This window comes from Bos indicus x Bos taurus, chromosome 3, assembly GCF_003369695.1.
Source record: "Bos indicus x Bos taurus breed Angus x Brahman F1 hybrid chromosome 3, Bos_hybrid_MaternalHap_v2.0, whole genome shotgun sequence".
Classification (NCBI taxonomy): domain Eukaryota; kingdom Metazoa; phylum Chordata; class Mammalia; order Artiodactyla; family Bovidae; genus Bos; species Bos indicus x Bos taurus.
Genome location: NC_040078.1, coordinates 108,386,453 through 108,397,314, shown reverse-complemented (window position 1 = coordinate 108,397,314; position 10,862 = coordinate 108,386,453).

Sequence of the window (10,862 nt, the reverse complement as noted above, 5' to 3'; positions counted from 1 at the left end):
ATGGATGGCCAGAGAAAGCAGAGCAGTTGGGTCCTAAATACCAGGGTCTGGGATCATTTGATCAGATCCTTGCCAAGTTTGCAGGGGGCAAACAGCCATTTCTGAGTTTGGTCCTGGGTCCCATCCACCACCACCCCAAGCCTCATCCCCTCCCCTCTACCCTCAGCCTCTCCTCCATCTCGCCGGCCCTTGGCTCTGCACTGTGCCTAATCAAACAGCCCCAAATGCTGAAAACTCAATGTTTATTTTATTTTATTTTTTTACACACTTGCATAACTCCCTGACAAGCCACGCCAGGCGTTGGGCTTTTTGTTTGGTTTTATTTTGTTGCATTTAGGGGGAAAAAAAGAGAGAGAGAGAGAGAATGAATAACACAAACCACCCAGCCCTAGAAGCTGTCCCAGGCCAGGCAGTGGGTCGGGTTTCCTGCCTGAGGAAAAGTCTGTGGGAGTTGGGTGAGGGGGGGTGGCTCGCTACTAGGCTCAGGAATGAGCAAGAAAGGGAAGAAAGCCACCTGGGTCAGAGAAGATAATGAATTAGAACCATGTGACAAAAATGGATGAATAATAAAGACCATTTCTTGTGCACCTAATATATGCCAAGCACTGTGCTTTGCATCTAAATTCTGTTACCTAATTTTGCAACCATTTTACTTTCTTTCTTTTTTCTTTTTCTCACAAATGTGAATTCGAAGCCTCAGAGACATCAAGTAATTTGCTCAAACAGCCTGTAAGTGGCCAGTCCAGTTTTCATTATGTTAAATGACTTGTAATTTCCCTGAAAGTGTCATATTGCCCTGAGTTTGTGTATGCTGGTCTCTGACCTTTCTCTTACCAGCCTTCAAAATGCCTTCGTGAAGTTTCACCCAGCCACCTTGCACGTCCACCTCTGGACCTCATGCAGAGCTATTCGTCACTCGTCATTGGCCTGCAATTATCTCTCCCACTGCAGTGTGAGCCCCTTAAGGACAGATGCTGCATCTGATTCAGCCTTATGATCCCAGCACCACAAGCATACTTAACTAATGTTTGGTATGGCCATGACTGCATCTTTTGTAGTTCCTATAAGCTTATTCAGGTGATGTCCCAGGTCACTATTTCTATTAACCCAGGCCAAGATCGTCATTCTTATTAGAAGACCTAAGGTCAGTGGGCTCAGGTCAGGGCAGCGGCTCCTAGAGATCAGTGAAGTCCTTCATAATTCATGTCATCCTCTGCCAGGCAAGAACTGTTCTACCACCTGCAGGGTCATTGTCAATATACTTCTATTACGAGTAACAGAAGACCAACTCACAATGTTAGGCAGCAGGGTGGTGTGTTATCTCACGTATCAGGAAGAGCTGAGGTAGGAATGATCCAGCAGTTGAGGAGCCACACACATCAGATTCTGTCCTCTAGTCTCATTCCACCACCCTCAGTATCTTGGCTACTATCCTCATGATCCCAAGATGGCTGCAGCAGCTCCAGACACTGCATCTTCAACCAAGTCCAGCAATCACTTAAAGAGTTATGTGGCATTTGAAAATGGTTTAAAGGGTAACATTTGAGTTGTTTTATCCCAATTTAAAACATTTTAAAGGAGCTAACTGGATCACATGCCCACCACTGAACCAACCACAGACAAGAGGGTTGCTGCTACTAAAATTAGCCTAGACCAGTCAGGATTTACTTGAACTATGAGGGGAAGAGTGCTCACAGACAGAAGCAAAAACTGACAGCTCTGAAGAAGGGGAGACAGGCTTCTGGGTAGGCAACCAACAGTGCTTGTGATCACACTGTGACTCAAAGCAAAGACGGCTTTGTTATTGTCAATTTATTGTAGACTTTCTTGCAAACCTTAGTCTCTGTGATCCCATTGTCCTCTGAGATCGTGTCTTCTGTCTCTCTTTCATGGAGGCAATATAGGATAGTGCTTAAGTGCATAGACACTGGAATTAGCCTTATTGGAGTTCAAAGCCTATCTCTACCACCAACTAGCCCAATGTCCTTGGGCCTCACTTCACCTCTCTGACCCTCAATGTCCTCATCTGTAAAATGGGTATAGAAACACTATGCCCCACCACAGCTCTTTCGGGCCTAACATAAGGTGATGCATTTAAATAAAGAGCTCACGGCAGGACTTCCCAGGTGGCCCAGTGGCTAAGACTCTGCACTCCCAACTAAGACATGGCACAGCCAAATAAATAAATCAGTTCAGTTCAGTTCAGTCGCTCAGCCATGTCCGACTCTTTGCAACCCCACGGACCGCAACACGCCAGGCCTCCCTGTCCATCACCAACTCCCGGAGTCCACTCAAGCCCACGTCCGTTGAGTTGGTGATGGCATCCAACCATCTCATTCTCCGTTGTCCCCTTCTCCTCCTGCCCTCAATCTTTCCCAGCATCATTCAAATGAGTCAGCTCTTCGCATCAGGTGGCCAAAGTATTGGAGTTTCAGCTTCAACATCACTCCTTCCAATGAACACCCAGAACTAATCTCCTTTAGGATGGACTGGTTGGATCCCCTTGCAGTCCAAGGGACTGTCAAGAGTCTTCTCCAACATCACAGTTCAAAAGCATCAATTCTTCGGCACTCAGCTTTCTTTATGGTCCGACTCTCACATCCATACATGACCACTGGAAAAACCATAGACTTGACTAGACGGACCTTTGTTGGCAAAGTAATGTCTCTGCTTTTTAATATGCTGTCTAGGTTGGTCATAACTTTCCTTCCAAGGAGTAAGCGTCTTTTAATTTCATGACTGCAGCCAAATATATAAAATACAAAACTCACGCAGGGCTAGGAATCATACTGACTACTTAGTAATGCTAGTTTTTATAATTAGCTGTAATTTTGTCCTGTCATTGATAAATATTAACTGCTATTGTTTCCCAGGCATTGGGCTTGGAATGGAGGATAGATAAATGGATATCAAGGAATTCCCTGGTGGTCCAGAGATTAGGACTCAGCACTTTCACTACAGTGGCCCCGGGTTCAATCCCTGGTCAGAAAACTAGGATCCCACAAGCTGCATGGTGCAACCAAAAAGAGAGAGGGAAATGGATATTATACTATCTTTCTCAGGTGCTTCTGGTCTAGTGGGGGATAGATTTATAAGACCAGGTAGATGAGGAAGAATGATGGCACAATGAAAGGGGCAATCGTGACTCCTTGAGGGCATCAGAGAAGCGTCTCCAAAGAGGAAAGTCTTGCTTAAAAGACTTGGCATTTTCTAATCATGTGAGAATGGGAGATTAAAAAGGTGTTCTAGGCAGAGAGAATGGTGTGTGGAAAGGCCCAGAGGCCTGATGAATCATGGTGCCCTTAGAGGCATAACTTATCCTCCTTTGTTGGGATTTAGGATGAGAGAGGTGAGAAGTAGGGCAGCAGGTGAAATCCTTCCAGAAGGGCTTTGGGTACCAGCCTAAAGAGCAGGGACTTCACCTCAAGGGCAGTGGGGCTTATGACATGGATAAGAGGCAGGATGGAGTTGTGCTTTAGAAGAAGTGCCTGGCAGCTCTTTTGTAAAAAAATATTTATTTTTTAATTATTTTTTGGCTGCATGGGTCTTAGTTGCAGCGCACAGGATCCATAGTTGTGACTTTCAAATTCCTCATTGAAGTGTGTGGGATCTAGTTCCTGACCAGGAATTGAACCTGAGCCCCTTGTATAGGAAGCACGGAGTCTTAGCCACTGGATCACCAGGGAAGTCCCTGGCAGCTCTGGTGAAGGCTGGATTTGAAGCAGAGAGCCTGGAGGGGGCTAGCAGCCCCAGTGAGAGACGGTAAGGAGGGAAATTCCCAAGAACACGGCTCTACTCCTCCTCTTCCCTTGCTCAGTCCTCCCTGCCTGAGGGCCGGTGTGTCCTCTGGAAGCCATCTCCCACCACAAGCCCACCCTCCCAGAGTCTCTGATTTGTAGGGAGCTTGGGCTCCCCTAACAAACCCCTTGGGATGCCGCAGCTCTCACCCCTTGGGGTCTAGAAAACCCACTCCTTCCTTTCTTCCCCTTGCCCGCCCTTTGTGGTGCTCCCTCTACCATCCTGGGAACTTCCTGTTCTTCTCCATTCTTGCTGTTCTGCCTCCCTCCTCTCCTCACTGGGGTTTCCCGCCCTCCAGTGATGTCTTTGGTTACCCAGGACTTTGATGTCTATCTCAAGGTGCTCTTTTCCATCACAGGCATAACCATCATCTTGGGGACCTCATGCTCCATGTCAATGCCACTTTCAACGCTCCCAGACCTCCCAATGTCAATAGTCCCTTCAGCCTCCTGTCCACAGGACCACTCCTTCTTGGCCTCACCCAAACTGCTTCATCTCTGAGATCCTAGATGCCCCCATCAGGCCCCCATGAGACCCCCTTCCCCCTAATTCAAATTCTTGACATTTCAACTACTTGATCATGATTTCTGCCCTGTCCTTGCCTCAACATCTCCCCTGCCCTGCAAACCCTCCACCCCTTCCCACTGAGTTCTGGAGGAGAATCTTCCCAGCTAACCTGCCAGCTTCCACTGGGCTCACAGCCATGGGTATCCACCCCTCAAGCCACCCAGCCTCATCAAGACATCTGAGACAGCCAAGAGTGATTCCTTTAATTTCCTGTCCCTAAAACTAAACTCGTGGGACTTCCCTGGTGGTCCAGTGGCTAAGACTTCATGCTCCCAATGCAGGGGGCCCAGGTTTGATCCCTGTTCGGAGAATTAGATCCCATATACTGCAACTAAGAGTTTGCATGCTGCAGCTGAAAGATCCTGCATGCCGCAACTAAGACCCAGCACAGCCAAATAAAATAAATATTTTTTAAAAGCACACACATAAAAAACTAAACTCGTGACCCCCTACCTAGAACCTCTTTCTCTGTAGATTTCTCTTTGGTAAATAGCAGTGAACCTGATAAACAGGAAACTGGGAGTTGTTTTTCATTCTTCTCCTTCTCTCACCTCCCACATTCACTCCATCAGCAAACTATGTCGGTTCTACCTCCAGACCATTTCCCAAACCCATCCACTGCTTACCTCTCTCTACCCTTTATGCAATCTTTGCAGCTTACCTGGCCCACCCGTAAGTATCTCTGACAACTTCCCCTCTGTCCCCACCCCCCAACACAGCCTTCACACAGTAGCCAGAATAAACTTTAAAATTTGTAAAGCAGATTCCATCACTCACTACCCTGCTTAAACCTCCCAGTGATTTTCCATCACACTTAGAATCAAATCCAAACACCATCCCTTATAAGGCCACATCCCTCCAGCTTCATCTATCGCCTCTCTCTTGGCTTCAGTCTTACCAAGCTTCTTTCAGCTCTCTGATCACTCCAAACTCTTTCTTGTCTCAGGGCCTTTGCACAGATCCCTTGTCAGCTCACACTTCCCACAGCCCTTCAAGTGGGCAGCTTCTTTTCTGCCTCCCAGTCTCAACTTAAACATGGTTTTGTTCAAAGGGCCTTTCCTGACCTCTCCATTCAAGTGGTTCCCTTAATGGTATGCCCTATCACAGTTTTCTTTCTGTTTTAGTGGACGCTGTATATTTTTTTAATTAAAAAAATTTTAAATTATAAATTAAAAACATTTTTATTGAAGTACAGTTGATTTACAATGCTGTGTTCATTTCTGCTATACAGTAAAGTAGATCAGTTATACATCCAGTCTTTTTTTAGATTCTATTCCCCTTTAGGTCATTACAGAGTATTGAGAAGATTTCCCGGTGCTATATAATAGGTCCTTATTTGTTACCTATTTTATATAGTAGTGTGTGTATGTCAATCCCAATCTCCCAATTTATCCCTCCCTACCCTTCCCTCCTGGGTGCTCATTGGAAGGACTGATGTTGAAGCTGAAACTTCAATACTTTGGCCACCTGATGAGAAGAGTTGACTCATTGGAAAAGATCCTGATGCTGGGAAAGATTGTAGGCGGGAGGAGAAGGGGATGACAGAGGATGAGATGGCTGGATGGCATCACCGACTCGATGGACATGGGTTTGGGTTGACTCTGGGAGTTGGTGATGGACAGGGAGGCCTGGCGTGCTGCAGTTCATGGGGTCACAGAGTCGGACACGACTGAGCGACTGAACTGAACTGACCCTTCCCTCCTAGTAACCATAAGTCTTTCTACATCTGTGACTATTTCTGCTTTGTAAGTAAGTTTATTTGTGCCATGTTTTTAGATTCCACATGTAAGCAGTATCATATGATATTGGTCTTTCTCTGACTGACTTCACTCAGTATGACAATCTCTAGTGGACGTTGTATTTTGTAATCATTCACTCGCTGCCTCCCCTGTGGGACCCAAGTTCCCATTGCTCACATGTGAAGAGCCTTCTTCCTTATGTAGTCCTTGCTTTCCCCGCATGACCCATTGCTAAGGTCACCAGCAACCTCCTAATTGCCCAATTCTGTAAGTCCTTTGTCTTCCTTTTCTATCTTGCTGCAGCTTTATGTATGTATTTATTTTTGGCCTCACCATGTGGCTTGTGGGCTCTTAGTTTCCTGACCAGGGATCAAACCTGTACCCCCAGCAGTGGGAGCTCAAAGTCCCACCCACTGGACTTCCCTTTCTGCTACTCTCATTACCCCTCTTTCTTAGAAGGTTTCTCTCCAGGGTCCTGGTTCCTGTTCTTTGTCCTTTGCCAACCTTTCTTCCCAGCCCTTAAAAGTAATTCCTGGCCCTATGTTCTTCTCTTTGACTAGGAACTCATATAGATAAAAAGCACAGTGTGTGATAGTTAGAAAAGTAAGTGTGAGGGTTAATTTTGTGCATTAACTTGGGAAGGCCGTGGTGCAAACATTATTCTAATGGTTTTTATGAAGGTATTTTTAAGATGAGATAAACATTTAAGACTTTGAGGAAAGCAGATTACCGCCATAATGTGGGTGGGTCTCATTCAATCAGTTGAAGGACTTAATAAAATAAAAACTGACCTCCACTGAGCAAGAAGAAATTCTGCTAGCCTTTGGAATTGAACTACAACAGCAGCTCTTTCCTAGGTCTGCCTCCAGCTTACCCTGAAGATTTTAGATTTGCCATGTCTCTGCAATCATGTGAGCCAGTTCGTTATACACAGAGAGAATACACTGGTTCTGCTTCCCTGGAGAGCTCCACTAATGGTGTTAACTAAATGTACATCATGAGAAACGCTGGGCTGGAAGAAGCACAAGCTGGAATCAAGATTGCTGGGAGAAATATCAATAACCTCAGATATCCAGATGACACCACCCTTATGGCAGAAAGTGAAGAGGAACTAAAAAGCCTCTTGATGAAAGTGAAAGAGGAGAGTGAAAAAGTTGGCTTAAAGCTCAACATTCAGAAAACTAAGATCATGGCATCCGGTCCCATCAATTCATGGGAAATAGATGTGGAAACAGTGGAAAGAGTGGCTGACTTTATTTTTTTGGACTTCAAAATCACTACAGATGGTGATTGCAGCCATGAAATTAAAAGATACTCCTTGGAAGGAAAGTTATGACCAACCTAGATAGCATATTCAAAAGCAGAGACATTACTTTGCCAACAAAGGTCTGTCTAGTCAAGGCTATGGTTTTTCCAGTGATCATGTATGGATGTGAGAGTTGGACTGTGAAGAAAGCTGAGCACCGAAGAATTGATGCTTTTGAACTGTGGTGTTGGAGAAGACTCTTGAGAGTCCCTTGGACTGCAAGGAGATCCAACCAGTCCATTCTAAAGGAGATCAGACCTGGGTATTCTTTGGAAGGAATGATGCTAAAGCTGAAACTCCAATACTTTGGCCACCTCATGCGAAGAGTTGACTCATTGGAAAAGACTCTGATGCTGGGAGGGATTGGGGGCAGGAGGAGAAGGGGAGGACAGAGGATGAGATGGCTGGATGGCATCACTGACTCAATGGACATGAGTTTGGGTGAACTCCGGGAGATGGTGATGGACAGGGAGGCCTGGCATGCTGCAATTCATGGAGTTGCAAAGAGTTGGACACGACTGACTGACTGAACTGACTGAACTGAAATGTTAACTAAAACATCTCCCAAACTCTTTTCCTTAGTGAGACCATCCTCACAGGTCCAAATATGTTGGGCCTGAGGGTCAGGGCACCCAGGTTCTAGTTCCGGGTCTCCCATTTGCTGGCTGGGTGACCTTATCCAAGTCCCTTGACACTTCTAAACTTATTTCTCCCACGACCTTTCCCATATCAATAAACAGCACCTCCAGCACCCAAATGTTAAAGTTAAAACCCAAGGCATCCTGGGCTGCCATCTCCTACACCCTCCATCTGATCCATCAACAAGCTGTTGCACTTCCGCCTCCAGAGGGTGTCTGGATCCAGGCACTGGGCTCTATCTCTCCTCCCATCACCCTGGCCCAGGCACTGTCATCTCCTGCCTGGTGATGCTGGTCTCCCGGCTTCCCTTTTGTCCCCACAATCCACAGCAGCGAGGGTGACTTTTTAAAAAAAATGCAAATCAAATCAGGGACTTCCCTAGTGGTCCATTGGCTAACACTCCACGCCCCCAGTGTAGGGGTCCTGAGGTCGATCCCTGGTCAGGAACCTGGATCCCACATGCTGTAGCAAAGAGTTCTCATGCCAGAACAAAGACTGAAGATCCTGGGTGCTGCAACCAAGACCTGGTGCAGCCAAATATATAAATGTTTCCTTTTAAAAATCAAATCATAGCCCTTGTATGAGTCTCCTCTTGCTGCTGTAACAAAGTAGCACAACTTCGTGGCTTAAAGTAACATGAATGCAGTATCTTCCGGTTCTAGGAATCAGAAGCCCAGTATAAGTGGTTAGGGCTTCCTTCCTTCTGGAGGCTCTGTTTCCTTGCCTTTTCATCTTCTAGAGGCCACCCACATTCCTTGGCTCATGGCCCCTTCCTTGCATCACTTTGACCTCTGGTTGCTGTCATCGCATTTTGTGCTCTGAGCCTCCTGCTTTCCTTTTATAAGGATCCCTGTGATTATACAGGGCCCACCTGGATGATTTGAGATTATCTCTCCATGTTAATCATAGCTGTGAAATCCCTTTTTCCAGGTCAGGTAACACATTCACAGTTTTGGGAGATTAGCAAGTCAGCGTCTCTGGGAGGGCTGTGTACCATGGCACTCTTAAATCTTCCCACTGCACTTAGAATTAAGGTCAAACATTTCCACCAAAATCCTTGTGGCCTGCCCCTGCTTGCTGACTCTGCCCGTGATGACCTCTTGCTGTCCTCTGAGAGCCCCAAGCCTGATCCTGCTGGACAGTCTTTCTCTTCCTTTTGCTTCTTCCTTGAACGTTCTTCTTGCAGGTCCACACGTGGCCGACCCTTCTCGTCATTTATCTCGGCTCAAATGTCACCTCCTTGGAGAGGCTTTCTCCTGCCTAAAGGAGCTCTGAAAGGCCATTTTGTATCATTTTCTTAGCAGTTTATTTCTTTATTTTCTCTCTCTCTATATCTCTTTTTTCCTCTTCCAATGAGTCAGCTCTTCACATCAGATGGCCAAGATACTGGAGCTTCAGCTTCAGCATCAGTCCTTCCAATGATTATTCAGAGTTGATTTCCTTTAGGATTGACTGGCTTGATCTCCTTCCAGGACCTTTAAGGCTTCGTTTTCTCCCACCCAGTCCCTCCCAGACCCCAGAGAACTCTTATCTTCCCTTCCGCCCACCAGCTAGAATCCCCAGATACATCACTTCACCCAACCTCTTGCCTATGCTCTCAGCATCCTTACCCCTTGGACATTCTGCTGCACCAGCTCAGCAAAATCACAACCCACATCAGTCCAGATGTTAACCTTGTTTGCTCCAAACCCAAGTTGATGAGCATTACCAGGGGAAGTCACCCAGCCTGGAGACAGGTGCCACTGGGTATTCCTGGTCTCCAACCTCTCCTGGGTCCTCAGCACTGCCCAGTGAACCCTTCACGATCCCAGTGACCTGTCTGTGACATCCAGTTTCTGGTATGGCCTCAATCTACCATGCATACATTGCTCTGAGACAATTAGGACCTCAGATGCATAGCATTTTATTTCTGCCTGATGGTTTCCTATCTATCATTTATTTATTTGTTGTTTGTCTCCCCCATGGGAATATAGGCATCTTCAAAGCCAAGCTTTTGTCTCTCCAGTATCCCCAGCAGTGGAACTCAACTAGTATTTGTAGAACGCATTCAGTTCAGTTCAGTCCAGTTGCTCAGTCACGTCCGACTCTTTGCGACCCCATGAACCGCAGCACACCAGGCCTCCCTTTCCATCACCAACTGCCAGAGTCTACCCAAACCCATGTCCATTGAGTTCGTCATGCCATCCAGCCATATCATCCTCTGCCGTCCCCTTCTCCTCCTGCCCTTAATCTTTCCCAGCATCAGGGTCTTTTCAAATGAGTCAGCTCTTTGCATCAGGTGGCCAAAGTATAGGAGTTTCAGCTTCAGCATCAGTCCTTTCAATGAACACCCAGGATTGATCTCCTTTAGGATGGACTGGTTGGATCCCCTTGCAGTCCAAGGGACTCTCAAGAGTCTTCTCCAACACCACAGTTCAAAAGTATCAATTCTTCTGTGCTCAGCCCTCTTTGTAGTCCAACTCTCACATCCAGACATTACCACTGGAAAAACCATAGCCTTGACTAGATGGACCTTTGTTGACAAAGTAATGTCTCTGCTTTTGAATATGCTGTCTAGGTTGGTCATAACTTTCCTTCCAAGGAGTAAGCGTTAGTGAGCCTCAACTTCCTCACCTTTTCAATGGGTAAAATAATACCTTCTGTTTCATCAGTTTACTTTGAGGAGTAAATGAGATAATAATAACTATATTTTTTGTTGTTGCCAATAATGAGCCAAGCACTACACTAGGCACTTAAGACAGAATGTTCTTGTGTTAGTTCAATGTCATTTGGTGGCAAGGAACAGAAACCTTCTAAAGCCAGCACAAGGGAAA